Source organism: Acomys minous (genome assembly GCF_964271855.1).
Source record: "Acomys minous genome assembly, chromosome: 2".
NCBI lineage: Eukaryota > Metazoa > Chordata > Mammalia > Rodentia > Muridae > Acomys > Acomys minous.
Genome location: NC_140484.1, coordinates 65,956,962 through 65,980,208, shown reverse-complemented (window position 1 = coordinate 65,980,208; position 23,247 = coordinate 65,956,962). Strand labels below are relative to the sequence as shown.

At 46.6% G+C, this 23,247-nt stretch overlaps 1 protein-coding gene and 1 long non-coding RNA gene across 3 annotated transcripts in view; one reads left to right on the top strand and one right to left on the bottom strand.

The window, feature by feature from the left end:
• Positions 1–13,181: 13,181 nt before the first annotated feature.
• Positions 13,182–16,640, bottom strand: LOC311592389. Its single transcript, XR_014777398.1, has 2 exons — positions 15,667–16,640; positions 13,182–13,410 (listed from the first exon to the last, which is right to left on the bottom strand). It is a non-coding gene; the product is annotated as an uncharacterized lncRNA (long non-coding RNA).
• A 4,488-nt stretch (positions 16,641–21,128) lies between these two features.
• Positions 21,129–23,247, top strand: part of ZRANB1 (zinc finger RANBP2-type containing 1) — a 63,762-nt gene continuing 61,643 nt past the window's right edge. Inside the window, exon 1 of one of the 2 annotated variants that reach the window (XM_084772688.1) lies at positions 21,129–21,306. The gene's annotated coding sequence lies outside the window, so the exon portion shown is untranslated. The remainder of the gene's footprint in view (positions 21,307–23,247) is intronic. The other variant, XM_084772687.1, reaches the window with a different exon arrangement.

Sequence of the window (23,247 nt, the reverse complement as noted above, 5' to 3'; positions counted from 1 at the left end):
CTTCTAATCCGAATACTGGGGAGGTAGAGAGGTGTTGTGGAGCTCTGTGAGGTCCAGGCCAGCCTGGTCTACAGAATGAGTTACAAAGCCAGGGCTACACAGAGAAACCCTGTCTCAAAAACAACAAACATGGGGCTGGAAAGATGGCTCAGAGGTTTAGAGCACTGGCTGCTCTTCCACAGGGTCTGAGTTCAATTCCCAGCACCCACATGGTGCTATAATGAGATCTGGTACCCAGGTCTGACCTATAAGCGTTATGTGCAGGCAGAACATTATATATATATAATAAATAAGTACTATTTAAAAAAACAACAAACAAACAGAAAACAAAGACAAAAAAGAAGAAAAAAGAAAAAAGATGGCTGGGTCCAAAGATGTGCATGATTGTAATTCCTGCATTTGGGAGGTGGATGTAGGAGCGTCAGATGTTCGAAGGAGAGGCTTGGTGTGAAGTCTGGATGGCAAATGTTCCCCGTAGTTTCAGGCATTTGAATTCTTGGTCCTGAGTATATTGCTAGTGCTGGACTTTGACAGCAAAAAAAAAAAAAAAAAAAAAAAAAAAAAAATCTCCCACCACTTCCAGATCACTTCCTCTGCTTGATGCTTGTGGTTCAGGGTGTCAGCTCTCAGCTTCCTGTTCCTGTGCCATTCCTGCCACTTGATGCCATGCCTCTGCATCACCATCATGGACCAAAAAACCAAACCAAACCAACAACCCTCTTTTCCTTAAATCGCCTCTGGGCATAGTGAGTTATCGCAGCAACAGAAAAGGCACTAATATAATCAATTACAGAGCAAGATGGAGGAGAGCCTGGAATACATGATAGATTGTTAAAACAAAAACAAAAACAAAAAACAAGAGGAGGAGGGGGCGAAAAGACAGACGCTTCCTGAAGGCCCTTTAGCTCCTACTTTTCTTCATAATTCAATTTAGGGTGTCTTTCTCTGAGGGCCTTCCTGTCACATTTGCCCTGTAATATGGGGTTTGTCTGGCCTTCAGAGACCTCCACAGCAAAGGCTGCATGTTCCCGAGCACAGAGAGTGTCTTCTGTCACATCTATCGAGTTAATAAATGAAAAGAAATGAAGACGTCAGGTCTAGGTGTGAATGTTCTGAAGATAAATTCTACAAAAACAACAACGACCCAAGAACAAAACCAAAACATTTACAACTGGATTTGACTGGCTGTCCATCGAGACCTGAGATTGTAAGCCATTTGTTCCCCCCCCTCTTTTTTTTTTCTCCAATGTCATCAATATAATCTAAAAAGAAGAAAGAACCCCACCCACGGCTATCAGTTAAAGAGGAAGAATATTTTTCTGACTGTTTCTTTTTATGAAAAATGCAGGGTTTGTTGCTAAGAGCCTACTGTTAGTTCTAAATCAAAGTCAGGGGGCATTGGCGAGTGATTTCTCAGAAAGCGGGCATTTAGTATTAGGGACCATAAAAGCTCAGCCACTATGAGGAGTGCAGAAGTCCAAGTCAAGTCCATCCCTCCTTGTGTAAATAGATAGTCCCTCATTCTCCTATGAACTAAAGGGGACAATTTCTCCCCTCCCCCCTCCCTCTCTCCCGACTTTGTTTATTTTTAGTTTATTTGCATGCGGTTCTGTCTGAGTGTTTGTTTGTGCATGCGGTGGCCTCTGAGGCCAAAGGAGGACATCAGATCTGGAACTAGAATTACAGATGCTTGTGGGTTGCCATGGAGATGCTGAGGACAGAGCCCGGAGCCTCCTGGAAGAGTAGCCAGTCCTCTTGACTGCTGAGCCAGCTCTCCAGCTCCAAATTCTCTCCTGTTTGTTTGCTTGGTTTTGAGACAGGCTTCATGTATCCCAGGCTAGACCTTGATCTTCTGATCCTCTTAATTCCATGTGCCACCATAATGTGTGTGTGTGTATGTGTGTGTATCTGTGTGTGTGTGTGTGTGTGTGTGTGTGTGTGTGTGTGTGAAGGTCTAGTGTCATCCTCTTTCATCTATCTATCTATGGTTTACTGAGACAGGGTTTCTCTCTGTAGTCCTGGCTGTCCTGCAACTCACTCCGTAGACCAGGCTGGCCTGGAACTCACAGTGATCCCCCTGCCTCTGCCTCCTGAGTGCTGAGATTACAGGCATGTGCCACCTTGCCCAGCTTTTCCACCTTTTTTTTTTTTTTGAGAGGTTATTTCACTGAGCCTGGATCTTCCCAATTGGGCCTAACTGCTGGGAGCTTCCTGTTGCTACTGGCCAGTGCAGGTTCCTGACGCATGCTGCTAAGCCTGCCTTTGATGTGGGTGTGCAGTTCCAAACGCACGCCTTCATGTTTGCTCAGAAAACACTTTGCCAGTGAGTGAGCATCTATCTCCTCAGCCACTGACCTTCTTCTGAGACAGTCTCTCGGTACCAGACTGGTATGGAAACTCAGGGTCTTGCTCTCCCACCATGAGTGCTAGGATTACAAATGATCACGGACACATCCTTGTGAAGAGGGGTGCTTTCCCATCTCAGCTTTTTGGCCCTCTCCTCCTACGTGCATATTTATCTTGTGCCTTTCTGAAAAACCAAAAACCCAAGTTAAAGAAAAATGTATGTGACATTCTTTTGAAATATGTATTCACATGCATCATAAGGGCTTCCTAGTCACATCTGTGGTCGCATTAGCCCATGCGTATAAGCGTATAATCCCGAATGTAGACGGGAGCTGGTAGATGGTATTATTGCCTTAATTTGATTTTAAACATGAAGAAACTGAGCTTGGAGAGATTAAGTGGTATGTTCAAGTCATGGGAAGTAGGTGGAGAAGCTGTCAAAGCCACCTCAGGAATCTGGCTTCTAAATTCTATGTGAACTTTGGTGACACCCTCGTGCTCATCAGAATGTCCCCAGGGCAAGAAGTGGGAGTGTTTCCAGGACAGCTAGGGTTGCACAATGAGACGCTGTCTCAAACAAAACAAAACAGAACAAAAAAAAGGAAAACATGAAGTCTAATAATGTGATATTAAAATATTGGAGACATTCTTAAAATTTTATCTGTAATTATCTCTCTGGTTTTGGCATACATAAATAATTATTATATTCTTCTTTAATAATTACTTTCTTTTTTCTTTTTTCTTTTTTGGTTTTTTGAGACAGGGTTTCTCTGTTACACAGAGCCCTGTCCTGAACTCACTCTGTAGACCAGGCTGGCCTCGAACTCTCATTACTGTCTTTCTAAATGTTTTATTAAGAAATTAATATTGAGGGCTGGAGAGATGGCTCGGAGGTTAAGAGTGCTAGCTGTTCTTCCAAAGGTCATGAGTTCAACTCCCAGCAACCACATGGTGGCTCACAACCAACTATAATGAGATCTGGTACCCTCTTCTGGCCTGATGACTCACATGCAGGCAGAATACTGTGTAAATAAGAAATAAATCTTTAAAAACATGGCACACACGTTTAATCCCAGCATGGGGGAGGCAGAGGTAGGCAGATCTCTATGAGTTTGAGGCCAGCCTGGTCTACAAAGAGAGTCCAGACCAACAAAGGCTACACAGAGAAACCCTGTCTTGGAAAAAAAGCGGGGAAAAATGAATATTGAGGGTGGTGTACGGATCAGGTGTTTGCTCTATAAAACGTGAGTTCAAATCCCCAGAATGCATGTAAAAAAATGGATGTGTAGGGCTAGGAAGATGGTTCAATGGGCAAGTGTTGGCTATGAAACCATAAGGACCTGGGTTCAAATCTCTGGCATCCATATAAAATGCCAGACACAGCTATGTGCGCCTGTAATGCCAGATTTGCAGGAAAGAGACAGGTAGATCCCAGGGGCTCCCTGACCAGCCAACCTAGCTAAGACGGTGAACTTCTGAATCTGAACCCAGCTGAAATAGACAACTTCTGGCTAAGTGAGAGAGCCTGTCTCAAGGCAATAAGGTACAAAGAAGTGTCTTCCTGTTACAGTATACACATGTGCACATACACCTGAACACTCACCTTCATGCAACACACACACACACACACACACACACACATACACACATGCACGCATGCGCTGGGGCGGGGGGGGGGGGGGGCAGGGAGAGAGAGAGAACCAGGAGAATTGGCAAGAGCTAGAGCAATTGTGACAGATCCCTGCACATTCACCTTTATGCAATATGCACGTGCACATGCAACACACACGTGCAACATACACACACACACACACACACACACACACACACACACACACGGGCAGAGGGAGCCAGGAGAGTCAGCAAGAGCTGGAGAAGCAGAAGAACCCCCTGGATTTGCTGACTAGCCAGTCTATCCAACCAGCCAGATCCAGGTTCTGTAAGATAGATGCTGTCTTTCTTTTAAAAGGGAAAGGAAGAAAGGAAGAAAGAAAGAAAGAAAAAAGAACGAAAGAGAATGGATATGTTTCTCTTTTGTGTGTGGGATGCTAAAGACTGAACTTAGGACCAGGCTCCTGAGAGGGAAATGCTCCACCTCTGAGCTAGGTCTCCAGCTCAGGAAATGAATATTCTTTTGTTTTCTTTTCCTCATCCAAGAGCAGCATTCCAGACAGTGAGCCCTGAGTGGGCAGTGGTGGTCCTGAGGAATCGGGGTTAGATGGGCTATTTTCTTACGCCCTAGGTCTAAATTGAAAAGCCAGGTATCAGGAATGTCCCAGTAATGTTGTCAGCATTATTGCCCGGGTTGGGACAACACAAAGGACAATCCAAATAGGAAATCCAGAAACCAGGTAGAGACAACAGGGGGGAGAGGCAAGGTGCTACTCACACCCTTGGGTACATGGGGGTTGGGGTGTGATACAGGCCTTTGCCAGCATGCTTAAATAAACCTCGGTTTGCCCAGGGAAGGAGTCATTAACGGGCTGCCTCGACTGTCACAGTGCTTACAATCAGGGGAACACTGGCAAGTGCAATCACAGGAGCCGTTGTTCTTTTTTGGCTTGACAGAGAGCACTGCCTGCTGCTCTATAAAGCACCATGTTCAGCTATCTTGGCAAACTCTCTGTAAACCCCGAGACCAGCATCAGTGACGACAGCAGGAGCCGTGGCCTCAGAGAGCCGCAGATTGGCAGGATACAGGAAATGCAGACTCAAGGCTAGCCAGTGACAGGGAGGTCATGCAGGTGGGAGCAGTGGCTACAGAACAAAGGTCTCAAGCCATCTAGGACTCAAGGGCCCAGCAGATCCAGGAAGCACAGCATCCTCCAGCAAGGAGCTCTGTGTTTTCATCCTTTGGTGGCCCTAAGCCTGGTGTTGGTCTAAGCACACCGAGCCTGTCATATACCCCGCAGAACTTCCTGGACCCATTCTTTCTGCTGGTGACATCTCATGCCTATGTGGCAACACTGCTGATGGACTCCATTGCTCTACATCTGGAGCCTTGTAAGAGCTGAGTCAGAATGCTCGCCTAGGTACCTGTTGATTCTTCCTCCCTCTCCCTCCCTACTTCCCTCTCCTTCTCCCTCTCTTTACTTTTTTTGGGCAGGGTCTCATGTGAGGGTCCCAGGTGAGACTCAATCTATGCAGCCAAGGATGACTTAAACTTCCAATCCTCACCAGGAGTGATGGCGCACGCCTTTAATCTCAGCACTCGGGAGGCAGAGGCAGGCAAATCTCTGTGAGTTGGAGGCCAGCCTGGTCTACAGAGAGAATCCAGGACAGCCAAGACTACACAGAGAAACCTGTCTCAAAACAAACAAAGAAACAAACAAAAACAAAAACAAAAAACCAAACCAAACCAAACCAAAAACAACAGCAACAAAAACAGAACAAACTTTTAATCTTCTTGCCTCTACCTCCTGAGTCAGAAATACAGATAAATGCCACCATGCTGGGTTTGTTTATTTGTTTGTTTATTGGTTTTTTGAGACAGAGTTTCTCTGTGTAATATCCCTGGCTGACCTGGATTTGCTTTGTAGACCAGGCTGGCCTCAAACTCACAGAGATCCTCCTGCCTCTGTCTCCCTAGTGCTGGGGTTAAAGCCATGCACCACCATGTCTGGTTACCATGCTGGATTTATGCACAGAACTCTAACACAAGGTTTCATGAACACTAACAACTGGGCTATACACAAAGATACTGTGTCTCTCTTTCTTTTTTTTTTTTTTTTTTTTTTTTTTTTTTTTTTGTCTCTTTTCTCTACACATCTTGAAAGTTGCTTCCTTGAGTCCAGAGGGACCATCTAAGCCACTTGTCCAGGCTCAGCATCTCTACCTATCCTACAGTAGCTATATCTTAAAACATTTTCTTTCCTGTCACCAGTCAATCTGCCATTGGTCAAAGTAGACCAAACACGCAGTATGTTTTGATTATTCTTCAGGACAGCAAAAGAGAAAATTATCACTGTATCAATGTCTTACCAAGCCTTCTTATTTTTTTCTTCTTGATTTTAGTTCCCCGGATAAGTGAGGTGTCATCCAAACGCAGCAGCAACTCCTTTTTCTTCGGGCTCCAGACTCAGGCTTTAGACTCTCCTGTGGGAGCAACGGAACAGTTTCTGTTGCCATGACACTGCAAATGATTTGCAAATGGTGAAACGCTGTGATTGCACGAGGCCCTCGAGGAATTCATGATGTTGCTACGGGAGGATTGGGGCTGTGGGTATAAATGTATTAGCTCTGTGGCCGACATCAGAGACCACCCTCCAGGCATTGCCTTTGGATCCTAATCCGATCACTTTCCTGACTCGTTTTGGACTGATTTGCAGTGGATGGCTTAAAGAGCCAAATAAGCCACTTGATACGAGGCTGCTGAACCACAGCTGCCAGATGAAGTACTTCTTGACCTCTCTCAGCCATGGTACCCATACTCTGAGGTCAGTGGCACCTAGATCAGGCCTGTCTTAGCCTTCTTCTTGTCAGAAGCCTCTTCTGTTATTGTTATAATAATGACTAAGGCCATGGCAGCATATCCGGTATAAAGGAGGTTTATTGTGGGAAAGGGGGAGGAGGGAGAGAGAGGGAGGCAGGGTGGGAGCGAGAGGAGGGTACTCATGACAGAGAGACAAAGACGCTGAGAGAGAGAGACAGGAATAGAGAGATTGAGAGAGTAAGAGAAAAGAGAGCACCGGGTGCCACACCTGGAGGGGGCAGCAGGTGATGACGTCAGAGGTTACCAGGACCCTGAAAGACAGGCTAGTGGGACCGCTTGTATACTAACCATTGTCCCCCCACAAAAGACATTGCGCGAGGTGGCCTTTATTGTGTCATAGAGTACACTATGTGCTGGGTAGTTTGGGATTCTACCTTCCTTCTTTGTTCCTGCACCTGTGAATAAGGGGGAAAGAGTGACAATCTGCTGTACTTGTATGCACACAGGATGTGAACACTCCTATGTGGACACACTTTGCAGGGTGTGGTCTTTAATTTCTTTAGGCTATCATAACATACCACCTTAAGGCATTTTCTCTCACAGTTTAAGAGGCTGAGACTTGGGAACCAAGCCATGAGCAGGACTAGGCTCCCTTCAAGGCTCTGGGGAAAAGGATTCCTTGCTTGTTCCTAGGTTTTGGCACTTGCCAGCCCTCCTTTGGGTTCCCCAGCTTCTAGGCTCATCATTTCAACCTCCATTTCCCTTGTCACATGGCCTCAGTGTCTGTGGTGTGCCCTTTCCTTGTAAAGGCACCAGTCTCTAATTTTAGGGTCCACCCTACTAATTACATTGACTGATTACATCTACAAAGCCCCTATTATTTAGTAAGGTAACATGCTGAGGTTACAGATAGACATAAAATTTGAGGGGACACCATTCAATTTTGTAGATGAAATTAAAAAAGCTGAGTCTTGGGTTAGCGAGATGGCTCAAAGGTTAAAAGCGCTGATTGCTCTTTCAGAGGTCCGGAGGTCCTGAGTTCGATTCCCAGAAACCACATGGTGGCTCCCAACCATCTATAATGTGATCTGATGCCCTCTTTTGGCTTGCGGGTCTACACGCAGGCAAAGCACTGTATACATAATAATAAATAAATAAACCTTAAAAAAAAAAAAAAGAAAGCCGAGTCTCACAATGAAGTGCATCTCAAGTTAAATGAGATTAAGTGCAAAAAAGTCCATTTGTCTGTGTGAGAGTACATATACATGTGTGTATTCACATGCATGGGCACGTGTTGAGACTAGAGTCAGTGTTGGATGTCTTCCTCAGTCCGTCTTCACCTTACATTTTATGACAGGGTTTCCCGCTGAACCTGAGGCTCATACATTGGTAAAGGATGGCAGTAAGCCCCAGGCATCCTCTTGTTACTGCGCTACCATGCCCAGCGTTGTGTGTGTGTGTGTGTGTATGTATGGGGGTAGGGGAAAACTTTATGTGAGTCCTGGGATTGAGTGCAGGTTGTCAGGCCTGGCAGCAGGCACCTCTACCCTTTGAATCATTTTGGCAAACTATGCCCAGCTCTTTTATATGTGTGTTGGAGATCCAAACTCAGGTGAAAAAGAGTTTTCAACAGTTATATGATGATCTTTTGGGGGAATCCCCAGTAGTTGAGGTAATTAAACTTTTTACTTTTCTTTCTTTCCTTCCTTCCTTCCTTCCTTTCTTCCTTCCTTCCTTCCTTCCATAACAGTGGAAGGAGCAATAAGCTATTGGGAAAATCCTTCCATCTTCCTCCACCCCTGGAACTTCATCCTGGCTCCCAATATCCTGACTAAAGTTTGAAATCAAGGACCAGTCCTTCTCAATTTCAATTTTATTTTATGTGTGTATGTGTGTGCCTGGATATGTGTATGTGTGCCGTGTGCATGCAGGAGCCTTCAGAAGTTAGGAGAGGGTGGCAGATCCTCTGGCCTTGGAGTTACAGGCAGTTGTGAGCTGCCATGTAAGTGTCGTGAACCAAACCCAGGTCCCCTGGAAAGGCAGTAAGTGCTCTTAACCACTGAGCCATCTCCACAGCTGTGAAACCCCTTTGTTAAAAGTGAGGTGAGATTAATTCCTAGAGGAAATGTCTGGGTGCACATAAACAGGTGCAGGAAGCAGAACACAGAAGGGATAGTGACGTCTGAGGTGCAGGAGAGGCCCATATGCATCCCTCTGTAGATGTGTTATGTTGGCATCCGGTGACGGTCTAGTCTAGCAACCATTTCAATCCAGCCATTGCCCATGAAGGCTGGGACTGACAGTGGCATGAACCACAGGTTAAACAGCTGGCGAACTGAAAAGCTAGCCAGGTCCTTCCTCACTCACATTTTCATCCAGAAACCATTTGCCTGTAAATCACAATGCTTTCACATTTTTGTGATTTATTCTATAAGCTGCTTGCTGCTTACAATCTGAGTCAATTGTGTGTGTGTGTGTGTGTATGTGTGTGCCTGTGTGTGTGTGTGTGTGTGTGTGTGTGTATGCATGTTTGCATGTGTATGTGTTTGGAGGATGCTGTGTGTCCTTCCTTCCTTCCTTCCTTCCTTCCTTCCTTCCTTCCTTCCTTCCTGTCTGTTTTTGTTTGAAATAGAGTTTCTCTGTTTAGCCCTGACTGTCCTGGAACTTGCTCTGTAGAAAAGGCTGGTCTCAAACTCACAGAAATCCACCTCCCTCTGCCTCCTGAGTGCTGGGATTAAAGGTGCCCACGACCAGCACCTGGCTGTGTCTCTTTTTTGGTCACTTTCCACCTTAAACATTATGCAGAGTCTCTTGATGAACCCAGAGCTTGTGGTTTTGGCTAGTCTAGCTAGTCAGTTTGCCCTGGAATTACAAGTGAGGCATCATGCCCGTCAGACATTTATTAGGGTTCTGGGGATTCAAACTCTGGTCTTCAGGGCTGGAGAGACGGCTCAGTGGTTAAGAGCACTGTCTGCTCCTCCAGAGGTCCTGAGTTCAATTCCCTGCAACCACATGGTGGCTCACAGCCATCTACACTGGGATCGGATGTCTTCGTCTGGTGTACAGGTAGAGCACTCATATACATAAAATAAAATCTTTCTAAAAATTCTGATCTTCACGTTTATGTGGCAAACTTCTACCTGCTGAGCTCCCTCCCCAGCTCCAACAGTGATTTTACAGTTTTTTGGGGGGGGGGTGGTTTCAGTGATTTTTTTTTAAATGTTTATTTTTTATTTTATACGTAAGGTGTTTGCCCACATGTATGTCTATGCACCACTTTTGCCCAGTGCCTACAGAGGTCAGAGGGCTACACTGGATCCCTTGGAATTGGAGTTACACATGGTTGTGAAAATGCCATGTAGGTGCTGGGAGCTGAACCGAGGTCTTCTGGAAGAGCAGCCAGTGCTCTTAGCTACTAAGCCATCTCTCCACCACCACCACCATATTTTTTTCTTTTTTGTTTTTTCAAGACAGGGTTTCTCTGTGTGGCTTTGGCTGTCCTGGGCTCACTTTGCAGGATCCGCCTGCCTCTGCCTCTGCTTCCTTGAGTGCTGGGATTAAAGGCGTGAGCCACCACACCTGGCCCATCACTTATTTTTACTAAGCCAAAGTCAGACATCAATTTTTGGAATTCCGTTGGCATATGAAGATGAATTCCATACAGAGACAAATGCCTCTCTCTGTTGTCTTCTAGAAGCTTTCTTTCACATATTGAATATGCAACACGGTGTGGTAATGTTTAGACTCAACAGCTCTTGTGATGAAGGGGATTTTCCCTGCCTTTCTTGCTTACTTTTCAACTTTAGATAATTTATTTTCAAATAGAAGCAAAATCCCAAATCTCCGTCCACAGGGCACAGGCAGATCAGCAATCTGTTCGTGGGAACTATCTGGGTTAGTGTTGATAATCTGGGATGTCATTGTGAATAGCATACTTTTATCACGTATGAAATTCTGCGTTCAAACCAAGAGTTAGGAATGAATGCACCAGCATCCTAAAGACTGTTCCTGTGGGGAATTCCAGTTTATCCACTGCATATAACTTACCAGGCACATGCTTGCAGCAGTGAGGATGACATGTGGAGATGGAGTTAAGCCCAGGCAGCAGGACTGCAGACAGCAGGCACATGTACGGTTTTGGTTCACTCTCCACTAAGCTGATTACCTAGCACAGATTTGATTTGACCTCAAAGTCTGCCAAACAACAGAAGGCTGTCCCTGCACCCCGCTGTGTCTGGGAGGGAACAGAGATTATGTCCTCAAAGGATGTGCTTAAATGTAGCTCCCATGAACTAGACCATACTTCTCATTAGTTTGCCTTTTTAATCGGCTCCTCCTGACGACTCGGCAGTTTTTTGTTGTTTGTTCTTAGTTTCTTTTTTCCCTTAGAGGAGCGGTGGCTTATGACAGAGGGCTCCACCTGAGGCGCACCTTTTCTGGTCTTTGCACAAGTGCTCCCAGACAAATGCACCAGGCAAACATGAGCATGCACAGAGATACCCACAAACGCACAAATAAAATATTTTAAAAGTTGTTATCCATTGGGAGTTGGAGGCTAGCCTGGACTACGTGGCCAGATTGAGGCCATCAAAGCAGTATAGTTAGACCTTGTTTCAGAAAAATATTAAGTTCTTATGTTTACTCAGTTTTATTTTTAGTGCCTGTACGAGCCAGGTAACATTCTAAATGTCCAGGACATACCAGAAATCATCAAAAACATCCAAACAAGGGGGAGGCACCTTTTGTTCACCAGCAGTAAGTTCTAAATAATGTGTGAAGACTAGCAGGCTGGAGTTCACTGTAGAACATTGTGTGTGTGTGTGTGTGTGTGTGTGTGTGTGTGTGTGTGTGTGTGTGTGTAACATCTGAGTGACTCTGTGCTGGGCAGAAAGGTACACTTAACAAATATTGATAGCCATTATAAATCAGCCATATCAAAGGTCACAAAACACAGGTTTTCATGGTTCTGTATTAACCCTGAGGCCGCCAGGTGTGCTCTTCTCTTTGGTGTAGTGTTAGAACTGTGCGTACTGTTCCTGAAGCAAGTGATGTCTTTTCATGAGTCATGTTAGTCAACTTAAGAAACACTGGGATGACATCACAGACGCTCAAATACTTTGAAAGAGCTTCAGTCTGCATTGTCTCTGAAGTGACTGAAAGGAAAGGAATGAAAAATAGGGAGGCACTCCTCGCTGCCCAGCTTTGGAATTACTTGTAGCTAGTTTGTCATTGTACCATTTGGCAAAATGGCAGACTATTTTCAATTCCATAAGTGCCACATAAGACACGTGAGGAAGGATTACATTCGGGTCAGTTTCTTTTTAATCTTATGTATTCATTCATGCCTGTGTGTGCTATTTGTTTTATGTATTTTTAGTAGATGGGCTTGTGTGTAAGCATGAATATGTGCTTGGGATGATAGAGATGTAAACTTGTCAGCTGTGAAATGAAGAGGTTTATTACTAAAAAACAAGCAGGCAAACATTGCCTTGTATTCCTGATCCTCCTGCCTCCACCTCTTTAGGACTGGCAATACAGGCATGTATTACGAAGCCCAGGTTTTGGTCTATGGTATCTTTTCTTTCTTTCTTTCTTTCTTTCTTTCTTTCTTTCTTTCTTTCTTGTCATTGGTTTTTGGGGTTTTTTGTTTGTTTGTTTTTGTTTTGTTTTAGAGACAGGGTTTCTCTGAGTAGCCTTGGCTGTCCTGGACTCACTTTGTAGATCAGGCTGGCCTCGAACTCACAGCAATCTGCCTGCCTCTGTCTCTTGAGTACCAAGATTAAAGGTGTGTGTCACCATGCCCAGTTGGCCTATGGTTTATCTTTTTGCCCAAATATATGGTTTGTGTATATGTTTATGAGTGTTTGTATGTATGTCAGAATATATATTTGTGCAGATGTGCTTACAGATGTGTACGGAGGTGTCTTTCTTGATTGTTCTACATTTTTATTTATTGAAGCAGAACCCACAATTTGAAAATTGTGGCTTGGTCTGGAAGTGCCTTTTCTATGTTTTGAGTGCTGGAATGGGCTACCACACTCATCCAGCGTTTATGTGAGTTATAAGGGTCTGAGCTCAGGTTCTCATGCTTGTGCGGTAAGTGCCTTTCTCCTTCTTCTTCTTCTTCTTCTTCTTCTTCTTCTTCTTTTTCTTCTTCTTCTTCTTCTCCTTCTTCTTCTCCTCCTCCTCCTCCTCCTTCTTCTTTTCTTCTTTTATTATTATTATTATTATTATTATTATTATTATTATTATTATTATTATTAATTATTATTTGAGGGGTGCTCTCACTATATAGCCTTGCCTGGAATTCACTATGTAGACCAATATGGCCTCAAACTCATAGAGATCCATTTGCCTCTGCCTCCCAAGTGCTGGGATTAAGTTCATGGACCACCACACAGGATAGAATTACTTTTTACTTTTACTTTTTAATTGAAAAATATGCATTTTTTTTTTTTTACTGATTGAAAGAAAAAGAGAGGGATAGCAAGCGAGCGTGAACATATAACTTGGCGTGTTTGTGGAGGTCATCTTGCAGGAGCCAGTTCTCTTCCTCCACCGTGTGACTCCTGGGGACTGGACTCGGCTTAGACTTGGTGGCAAGCGCCTTTGCTGAGCCATCTTACCAGCTCCTGGGACAATGATGATGATGAATTATTACTTTGGGGGGTCTTTTTGGGGGGTTGGTTTTGGTTTTTATGAGACAGGGTTTCTCTGTGTAGCCCTGGCTGTCCTATACTCGCTTTGTAGACCAGGCTGGCTTTGAACTCACAGAGATCCGCCTGTCTCTGCCTCCTATGTGCCGGGATTACAGGCGTGAGCCATCACACCCAGCCAATTACCATTTTGTTTTGTTTTTGTTTGTTTGTTCGTTTGTTTGAGATAGGGTCTCTCTGTGTAGCCTTGGCTGTCCTGGACTTACTTTATAGACCAGGGTGGCCTCGAACTCATAGCGATCTGCCTGCCTCTGCCTCCCGAGTGCTGGGATTAAAGGTGTGCACCACCACGCCCAGCCAATTATTATTTTGAATGCACACACACAAAAAAATCACATTACAAGGAAACTTGTTAAATTGAAATGTTAGTTATCAAAATGTTTTTTAAAAACATGTACTATTAACTCATATGCTTTAATGACATATTAAACAACAAGACCCAATGGCAAGTCATATGGCCACCATGACTTTGCAGCTGTGAATATAAATCATATTTGAGATGGACACAACCATAACCCCAGACAGAACCTATGTTTCTAGGTGCCAACCCATAGGTGTGTTAATGCTATTGCATTTGCTGATTGGGCTAACAAGTGACGTAAATACTACATCTTGGCTAATCAGTATATATTTTCTTCCCACCTAAGTTCAGGGCGAGTAGAGGGACCTTGCATTAGGTACAGTGCCCCTGTTAGCTTGGACACAGAGACAGTCTTATTTGTCTGGATTACCAATTCTCAATATAGTATATGGTATGGATTCTTTCTCCAATAATCATTATCTGATTAATAAAACACAAAGCAAACCTCGTGGTCCTAGCCAAGTGCTTATGAGGACTGCTAGGACTTTTGGTCTCTTATCTCATCAGATCCTCAGTAACTGCCAGGGAAATTGTATTTTGTCTCCTCTCTCTTCTTTTCCCTCCTCCTCCTCCTCTTCCTCCTCCTTGTTCTTGTTCTTCTTGTTCTTGTTCTTGTTCTTCTTCTTCTTCTTCTCCTCCTCCTCCTCTTCCTCCTCCTCCTCCTCCTCCTCCTCCTTCTTCTTCTTCTTCTTCTTCTTCTTCTTCTTCTTTCTCTCTCTCTCTCTCTCTCTCTCTCTCTCTCTCTCTCTCTCTCTCTCTCTCCAGACAGACAGGGTAGATATTTATCCTGGAATTCACTGTGTAGACCAGGCTGGCCTGGAATTCCTAGAGATCAGCTTGCCTCTGCTTCCCAAGTGCTGGGATTAAAGTGTGTGCCCCTATGCCCTGCTGTAGTTTTCACTTTTCTGCTGAAGCTGGGACTCAAGAGATCCGGGCAACAGATACACACGGATATAATTTGAACTCAGGACTGTTTGACCCCAAAGTCCATGCCCGTGCCACTCACAGCTCTAGGTTCAAATGACAAGACAGTGAATTTGTTTCCGACCCCGGTATGGCTTGTTGTTTCTCCCCATCCTCTTCCTCTTTGGACTGTTCTGGTGATCAGTCTCAGGTTTTCACGTGTGGTAGAGGTCAGCTACTGAGCTGTGCTCACTTAGAAAGAATCAATAAAATAGCAATGATTCTCCTACAACCCCCTGAGTCTAGCTCCTATGGACACCTGGCTAAAGAGTTATCAGACACGTTCTTAGTCTAATCACAGGGTGCTTTGCTCCTGTTGCTGCAGGAAACCCAGGGAAGACGCACCAAAGCTGTGTGCCGGGAAGCTGTTTTATTGGATACATGCAGTCGGGTCTAGAGCACATTAGTTCAACAGTGGGCTGATCCTCCTACTATGCCAAGATAAGGACTTCTATAAACGTCGGGTTTTTCTCCTCTTTTTATATAGCTACATACTCTGTGGTTGGGTGTGTTTTACCTCCTAGACCATAACGGCCAGAATGAAATGGAAAGGAGGAGGCAGGGAGCTGCCGAGCAGACACATGTCCAGTCTTTATGCACGAGAGCATACGCCAGCTCGCATGTACGCCTGGGGTGGACACTCACTGGCCCACATGGCTGTTTCCTGTTGTTCTGTCTCTCACGCCTCTAGAGTTTCCTCTTTCCCACACCACACCGTGACTATTAATTCCTGCCCACTAGGTGAGCCCCGCTACAGCACAGTTGAAGACGGCCAGAGGGAGCAATCAGGTGTATGTGTAATGTAGGTGTGTGCACGCACACTCATGTGAGTAAAGGTAGGCACCTACCGTGGCTCAGCTGGAGATCAGACGGCAGCTTTGGGTGTTAGACTTCACCTTCGACTTTGAGGGTCCCCTTGTGGTCTGCCTCTGTTAGCTGGCCCATGAGCGGGACATTCTCCTGTCTCTCTTCCTTAAAAGCACTGGGGTTACAGATGGGTCATAGCACACCCAGCTTCAAGGAGCTTCTGGCTGTGTGAACTCAGGCCTCCGTGTTTGTGGGGCAAGTGCTTTTCTGAGCCACTGAGCCATGGCCCCACCCCCAGATGAGCTGTATTTTGTCTGATGCTTCACAAGTACATTTTGTCTGTGCACAGGAGGTTTTGCTTTCCGCACAGGTTTGCGACTGCCATCCAGGAAGACTACAGGAAAGTACTAGTTTCCCCAAAAGCTCTGTCCTTTGTTATAGGTGCCAACACGCAATAAAAGACTGCTCTGAATTTGACTTCCCGCCGCATTCTCTCCTTTGTTTGCAAAAGTGCTCGGATATGCTGAAAACAAAACCTTTCCCTGGGCCTTGTCCCTCACCGTGTCTGTCCCTCTATTTCCTGCCTTCCCCTTGTGGCTAACGCTCCTGGCCTGGTAGTCTGTAATCACCGCTTTAAAACCCACGCATGGCTTCAGCTTTTGAAACTTGGCATCTCTCCCCCATCGTCCTACTGAGAACTGTTCTCTAGAAGGTCAGTGAAGCTGTTTGTCAAGCACACTGACCTTTTCTCGGTTCTGATTTCAAAATCCGCATACTTCAACACTATTTTGGGAACCATGTACTCGAGGCTCACCACACCTGCAGTTTCCAGAGTGTAGCACATTCAGCACCGTCCATCTTTCTGACTAGTCGTTCTTTTTCTCTGTTGGGAGATTTCTTTCCCACTTCTGGGACTTCCACTGTAACCATTCTATAGGCAGACAGCCCTGCTGTTTGTGTCCAGGGTCAGCCTGGTGTAGTTTCTGGGTCCTCACAAGCCACTGCCTGTGAACCCTGGATCATCTCACCTTCCCTAGTCCCTCCCATGAGTCCCGGTGTTGTTCCTACCTCATGCAGTCCCCCGACTTTTGATTCTTTCTGTTGTCCCACATTCAGGCACTGGCAAGCCATAAATAGAAAGCTCTGAAACAAAATCTTCCTCTTCAGTGAGCCTCCGGAGTGAGCCTCGTCAGCCACCGCATTCCACTTCTGTCTCTCCTTTTCTCTCCCGCGGCTACTCAGGTTCTAGCTCCTGTCTCTCAATTGTTTTTCTGTTCCCAGTTTTACATGTGTCCCATTTCCCTTGCTTGTATCACAGACATTCCCGGAAGGTAGTTCTCATATGGCACCTTATCATGCAAAAACCTTTTTTTGTGTGTGGTTATTTTACAAGTATTTTAAGCTGGGCATGGTGTTGCATGCCTTTAATCCTAGCACTTGGGAGGCAAGGGCAAGCAGGTCCCTGTGAGTTAAGAAGCCAGCCTGGTCTACATAGCAAATTCTAGTCCAGTCAGAGCTACACAGAGAGACTGTGTCTCAAAATAAAACAAGATTCATTTTATTTCTAATTATGTGTGTATGTGTGTGTGTGGGGGGGTGGGTCATGTGCATGAGTGCATGTTCTCCTGGAGTCCAGAAGGCATAGGATCCTCTAGAGCTGACGTTACAGGTGGCTGTGAGCTGCCTGACATGGGTGCTGGGCTCTTAGTGACTCCAGTCCTCTTTGGAGCCACCTCTCTAGTCCTTGCTTTCTACTCTTTATGTGTGTGTGTGTGTGTGTGTGTGTGTGCATTTCGAGACAGGGTTTCTCTGTGTAGCCTTGGCTGTCCTAGACTCACTTTGTAGACCAGGCTGGCCTTGAACTTGCAGTGATCCGCCTGCCTCTGCCTCCTGAATGCTGGGATTAAAGGTGTGCGCCACCACCGCCCGGCGTTTTCTACTATTAATAGAACTAAATAAAAACCCTCAAATGACAAACAAGGCAAACATGATGGGATTGTGTTTTCTACAGGTAGTTCAGGAAACGCCTCACAGCAAAGGTAGAGGAAATGATATCGACCCTGCTCACTACCATGGCGGTTCTAAGAAATATATTAAAAACGTAGAGTCGATGCCTCCACACACTTCACTTTTTAAACGTGTGTGCCTGTTGTGGCATACGTGTGGAAGAAGACAGCCCATGGGAGCTGGTTTTCTTCTTCCACTGTGTGAGTCCTAGGGACCAAATTCAGGCCATCAGGCTTGTGGCATGTTTGCCACCAGAGCCAACTCACAGGCCTCTAGTTTCTTTTTCTTCCTTCCTTCTTTTTCTTTTCCTTTTTTATTTGTTTGTTTTTTTGTTTTGTTTTTGAGAGAGGGTTTCTCTGTGTAGCCTTGCTTGTCCTGGACTCCTTCTGTACACCAGGCTGGCCTCAAACTCAGAGAGATCTGCCTGCCTCTGTCTCCTCTAGTGCTGGAATTACATAGTGTGTGCCACCATGCCTGGCCTAAATTAGTTTCTTATCTATGACCAAGTCAGTTGTTCTGTGTGCTACCATATTAAACAATTTAGCATCTCTAGTTATCAGTGTCCTCATGTGTAGACATTGTGGATAGGACTGGCTGCACTTTACGGTAGACGAAGGGCATTTGAGACCTCTCGATGCCCAGATTCTCCTACTAGGGAACCTCACAATAGGTCTCAACAGGTGGAGCCCATGTTTAAAAGCTATATCATTGACTCCAATGTGTTGCCAGGGTTGAAAACTATGCACCCCTTCTTGTTCCTGTGTATGTATGTTCCTGTGGGTGTGTGTGGGCTTGGGGGCAAAGGTCAACCTTGGGTATCATTCTTTGTGTTTTAAGACAGGATCTTTCACTGGCCTACAACTTGGCGTGGAACAAGGCTTGATTGGCTGGCCATGGAGCCCAGGGATTCTCCTGTCTCCTTCTTTTTGGCACTGACATTACAAGCATGTCCTATGACACTTGGCTTTCTTACATTGATTCAGGGTATTGAACTCCAGGCACCTTAAGTCCTTAAGTACTGATCCATCTCCTCAGTTCTGAGAACGACTAGATTCCTATCAAGTATCTTTGTCTTCAATGCATTTTTTTCTTCTTCTTTCAATTGTAAGATGATTTTCACTTTAACATACTTAGCAACCCCATTTTGTATTGTGGTTAGTTTTGGGGTTTAAAAAAATGTTTATTTAATGTGCATTGGTGTTTGGCCTGCATGTATGTGTGAGGGTGTTGGAGTTAAAGACAGCTGTGAGCCGGGCGTGGTGGCGCACGCCTTTAATCTCAGCACTCGGGAGGCAGAGGCGGGCGGATCGCTGTGAGTTCGAGGCCAGCCTGGTCTACAAAGGGAGTCCAGGACAGCCAAGGCTACACAGAGAAACCCTGTCTCGAAAAACGAAAAAAAAAAAAAAATAAAGACAGCTGTGAGTTTCCATGTGGGTGCTGGGAATTGAACCCAGGTCCTATTGGAAGAGCAGTCAGTATTCTTAACCGCTGAGCCATTTCTCCCGACCCGGTAGTTATTTTTGACTTAGCCTTAGCCTCTTTCTATTCTGTGGTTCTCAACACTGAGGGGAGCCTTCCTTATTTTTGTGTGCTTATTTCTTGGTGCACAGATAGTTTACTAGAAATGTACTAAACTGAATTAAAACGCTTCCTCTAAATCATACCCCTTTTTCCAACAAAAATAATCTACAACTCAGGATACGTCATCATGGCATTGGTGCTTATCTGCAGGTAAAATGCTGTGCAGCTTGGGGTAAGGAAGGGGAAACTGGAAATACGCCTAAGTGCTTAAAGAAAGTCCTCCAAAGCGTTAGTAGAACTGTTGTTCTTACATAAGAACGTGGTGTGTGAGTCTATCTCTAAACGAGTTAATTATAGCCTCGAGAATGTGTTGTTTTGTAGGCAAAAGGCTATTTCCGTTTACACTGAATTTCTGGACAAGTTCTCGGGCAAGATTGGGGGTTGTTGAAGGCCTCTACCTCACAGCAATGGCTATGGAGAGGAAGCACCCGCTGGTTGTGAGAGATGTTGGGGGAGGGGAAGCTGTACGAGGCATTATTAGTCTTCGCTGGCCACGGTGCAGCTGCACACACATCTTATGCCATTTTATGCAAATAAGTCCGAATACCACCGACAGCTCTACAGAGTGAGTTCCCGCGCAAGGTCGGAAACATCAAGCTTCAAGGACCATGGTCATCTTCCAGAGTCCTGTAAGTTCTCTTCAACATACTAATTAAACAGTTTTAACTATGCGTGTGTGTGCGCGCGTGCACGTGCGTGGATGCTGGTAGAGGACATTGAATCTCCTGGCGCTGGAGTTACAGGTGACTGTAGCCCACTGAAGGGCCTTTTGGGAACTGAACTCCGGCTCTGTGTAAGAGGAGCAAAAAGTGCTCTTATATGCTGGCCACTTCTGCAGCCCCCATATGACTTTTTTAAAAATTACATCTGTTGTGTGTGTAGATCAGAGAGCAACTTGTGGGAGTTAGTCCTCTTCTTCCAGTATGTGTGGGTATTAGGGCTGGATCTCAGGTTGTCCAGCTTGGCACCTTTACCCACTGAACCATCTCTCCTGCCTTACTTTTAAAGCAATTTACAACTTGAAAAGCTGAAGCATTAAAAAAAAAAAAAAAAAAGCCAGGTGAAGCCAAGCATGGTGGCGGCACATCTGTAAGTCCAGCAGTCGGAGGGCTGAGAGGCAGGAGGTTCAGGAGTTCAGGACCAGTCCCACCTATTTGATGGGGTTAGAAGCAGACTGTGTTACAAGAGACCTCCGTCTCAAAACAAAATAAAACTCAAGGTAACTAGATCTTGTAATCCCAGCACTCTTGGGGAGGTTGAGGCAGGAAGATCATTAAAATTCCAGGCCCGCCTGAGCCACAGAAGGTGAGCCAGTCTCAAAAAGACTGACATTTAAAAAAAGGTTTTAAACTGCCTAAGGAAGCGCGAGGCGGCCTCCCAGCTAGCGAGCAGCTCACTTTTGAGACTCCGGGACCCGCGCTTGATTCAAAGCTCTGGCGACTCTGCTGCGGAGAGCCCACGGCGGCCCCGAGAAGCTGGCTGGCTCCTGCCTTCCAAGCGCACCCCGCACCTGCGCCGGAGGCCACTCGCCACCCACGAGGACGCGTCGCGGGACCGCGCGCGCCGCCGCAGCCTCACAATCAGGACGCAACGCAGCTGACATCAAGCGGCCGCGGCCCGCCTCCTGCGCCGGGAAAGAGGCGGCTGCCTATTGGCTGCACGGCCGGCGGCCTCGGGACCAATCACAGGACGGCGAGCAGCAAGGTCCAGTTCCTGACGTTGTGCGGCCGCCGCGGGGTTTATTTAGCTCTAGGGTCCTGACCGCCGCCATTCGGAGTCCTCAGCGCCCGAGGCTGTCCGCTGTCCGCTCCGCCCCTGCCCCGGAGCAGCAGCAGCCCCCGCCTCCGCGCCGCCTCTCCGCCCCTCGGGCTGCCGGGAGCCGCGCGCAGGCCCGTGGAGAAGAAGATGTCCTGACTGAGGCGGGAGGGCGGAGGCGGCAGCAGCGGGGTGGGCGGCGGCGCCGAGGGAGGCGGAGAGGGGCCGGGCTCGGCTTGTCGCCGCGGGCCGTGCGGGAGTCGCCGCCGCCGCCGCCGCCGCTGCTGCGGCCGCTGGACGCCGCGCGTCAGACGGGGAGGAGGAGCCGCAGCCGCCAGGTAACCGGGCCCGGGCTGGGGGGCGCCGCTCCTCAGGCCCCTCGCGAGTCGGGCCGCGGCCTGACGGGGCCTCGCGGGGTCCAAGTCCTGCCGAGCCTCCGGGAGGCAGCGTTCCGGGATAGCGAGCGCATCGCAGGCCCGGGAGTGCTGGCGGCCGCGCGTCCATCTTGGGCTCCCCGGCGCGGGGACAGCCCGAGGGCCGAGGGAGAGTGAGTGGCTCGCCTGGCTTGTTTACCGACTTGAGTTGGCCGCGGTCGGCTGCCTGGCTGGCGCTGTCCTTCTCTGCCCGCCGCATCCCGGCAACTGGGATTCTTCTGGAGTCCGAGTTGGAGGGGGGGGGGGTGTCTTCCCACTTCTCGATAGGCCGTAAACACCGTCGCTCTAAGTTGGGGCTGGCCTCCGAACTTGTATTTTGGTCTCTCGTCTGTTTTCTCTCCGCCTCTCACAGTGGCCTCCCCGTTGTTGCCATTTTAAAGCAAATCAGGGTGGGAGTTGAGGCGTTGGGTGGCGATAGGTAGCTGGAACTCCGCTCCCGGTAACGATCGCTCAGTGCAACTCCCTTGTGGTGTTGTTGTTGTTGTTGATTTGTTTTGTTTTCCGGCTCAAATTTGGCCGGTCAGTGCACAGAGCTGCAATACTTGCCGTAAGCGCCGGGGACAGGCAGTTTAGGTTAAGCAGGAAGTTTGAACCCGCCCATTATCTTGGAGACACACTGGTGTTTTGAAACCACCTTGCTTAGACTTTTGTATCTCAGCCCCTGGATTTCCCCTTTCGGTTACCCTCCCTCTAAGTCACTGCGTTAAGTGCCTCCCACTGCTCCCAGTGTTTGGTCCGGCTGTGTATTTGACCTGTCATGGTGGTAATAAGCGTGATGTACAAATACTTGGAAGTGTTATATAATGGTCCTGTACCTCGCGGTCTCTCTTCTAGTTAACTCCCTATCAACTTTTGCAACCTGTACGATACCTCTGTTGATCAAGCGTGGGCGACTTGGTTTGCCTAGGGGAGACCCGAGGATCTTGGTTTGTGTCAGGGGCCATTAGAAAGTCGTCTGAGCTATGCTTGGGAAAAGTAAAGCTAGATCCTATTAATTACTAGTTTTAATTAAATGAGGTAATCCTAAAATATATTTAGAAGTCTGCTCTCTTGATTTTTGGGTTCTTAAAAATAGTCTCATTATTATTTTGGGGGCGGGGTTTGAGAGGGTTTCTCTGTGTAGCCTTTGTAGACCAGACTGGCCTTGAACCACAGCGATTCGCCTGCCTCTGCCTCCCGAGCGCTGGACCACCTGGCTTAGTATTATTCATTTTTTTGTAACTTTTTTTTAAAATTTTTGTCTGTGAGGGGTTAAGAGGTAGGGCAGTGGGGCTGGAGAGATGGCTCAGCGGTTAAGAGCACTGACTGCTCTTCCAAAGGACCCAGGTTCAGTTCCCAGCACCCACATGGCAGCTCACAACTGTCTGTAACTCCAAGATCTGGCACCCTCACACAGACATACATGCAGGCAAAACACCAATGCACATACGATATAAATGAAGTAATGAGTTTTTACTTTTCCCGGTTATTTGAATGCCATGGGAGATATTTACTTGTTGCTGTTTTAACACCTTTTATTAGTGCTGTTGAGCATTGGGGCACCTCTTTATTTACTCTTGAAATGTGCTTGAGATAGTATGCTGAACTCATTCATGGTAATATATTTTAAGCTATTGGCCTTGATTCAGATCTGTGTACTGAAAGAGGTTACGGCATATCACTTTTACAGTCTGAGAATTAAGCTGAGTATGGTGGTTCATACCTTTAAAACCAACGCTCAGGAGGCAGAGACAGGTGGCTCTCTAAGTTCTAGGCCAGTCTGATCTACAGATCAAGTTCCTTGACAGGGTTATACAAAGAAAATCTAACCCCTTCCCCAACCATAAGTAAATAAAGTCTGAGGGT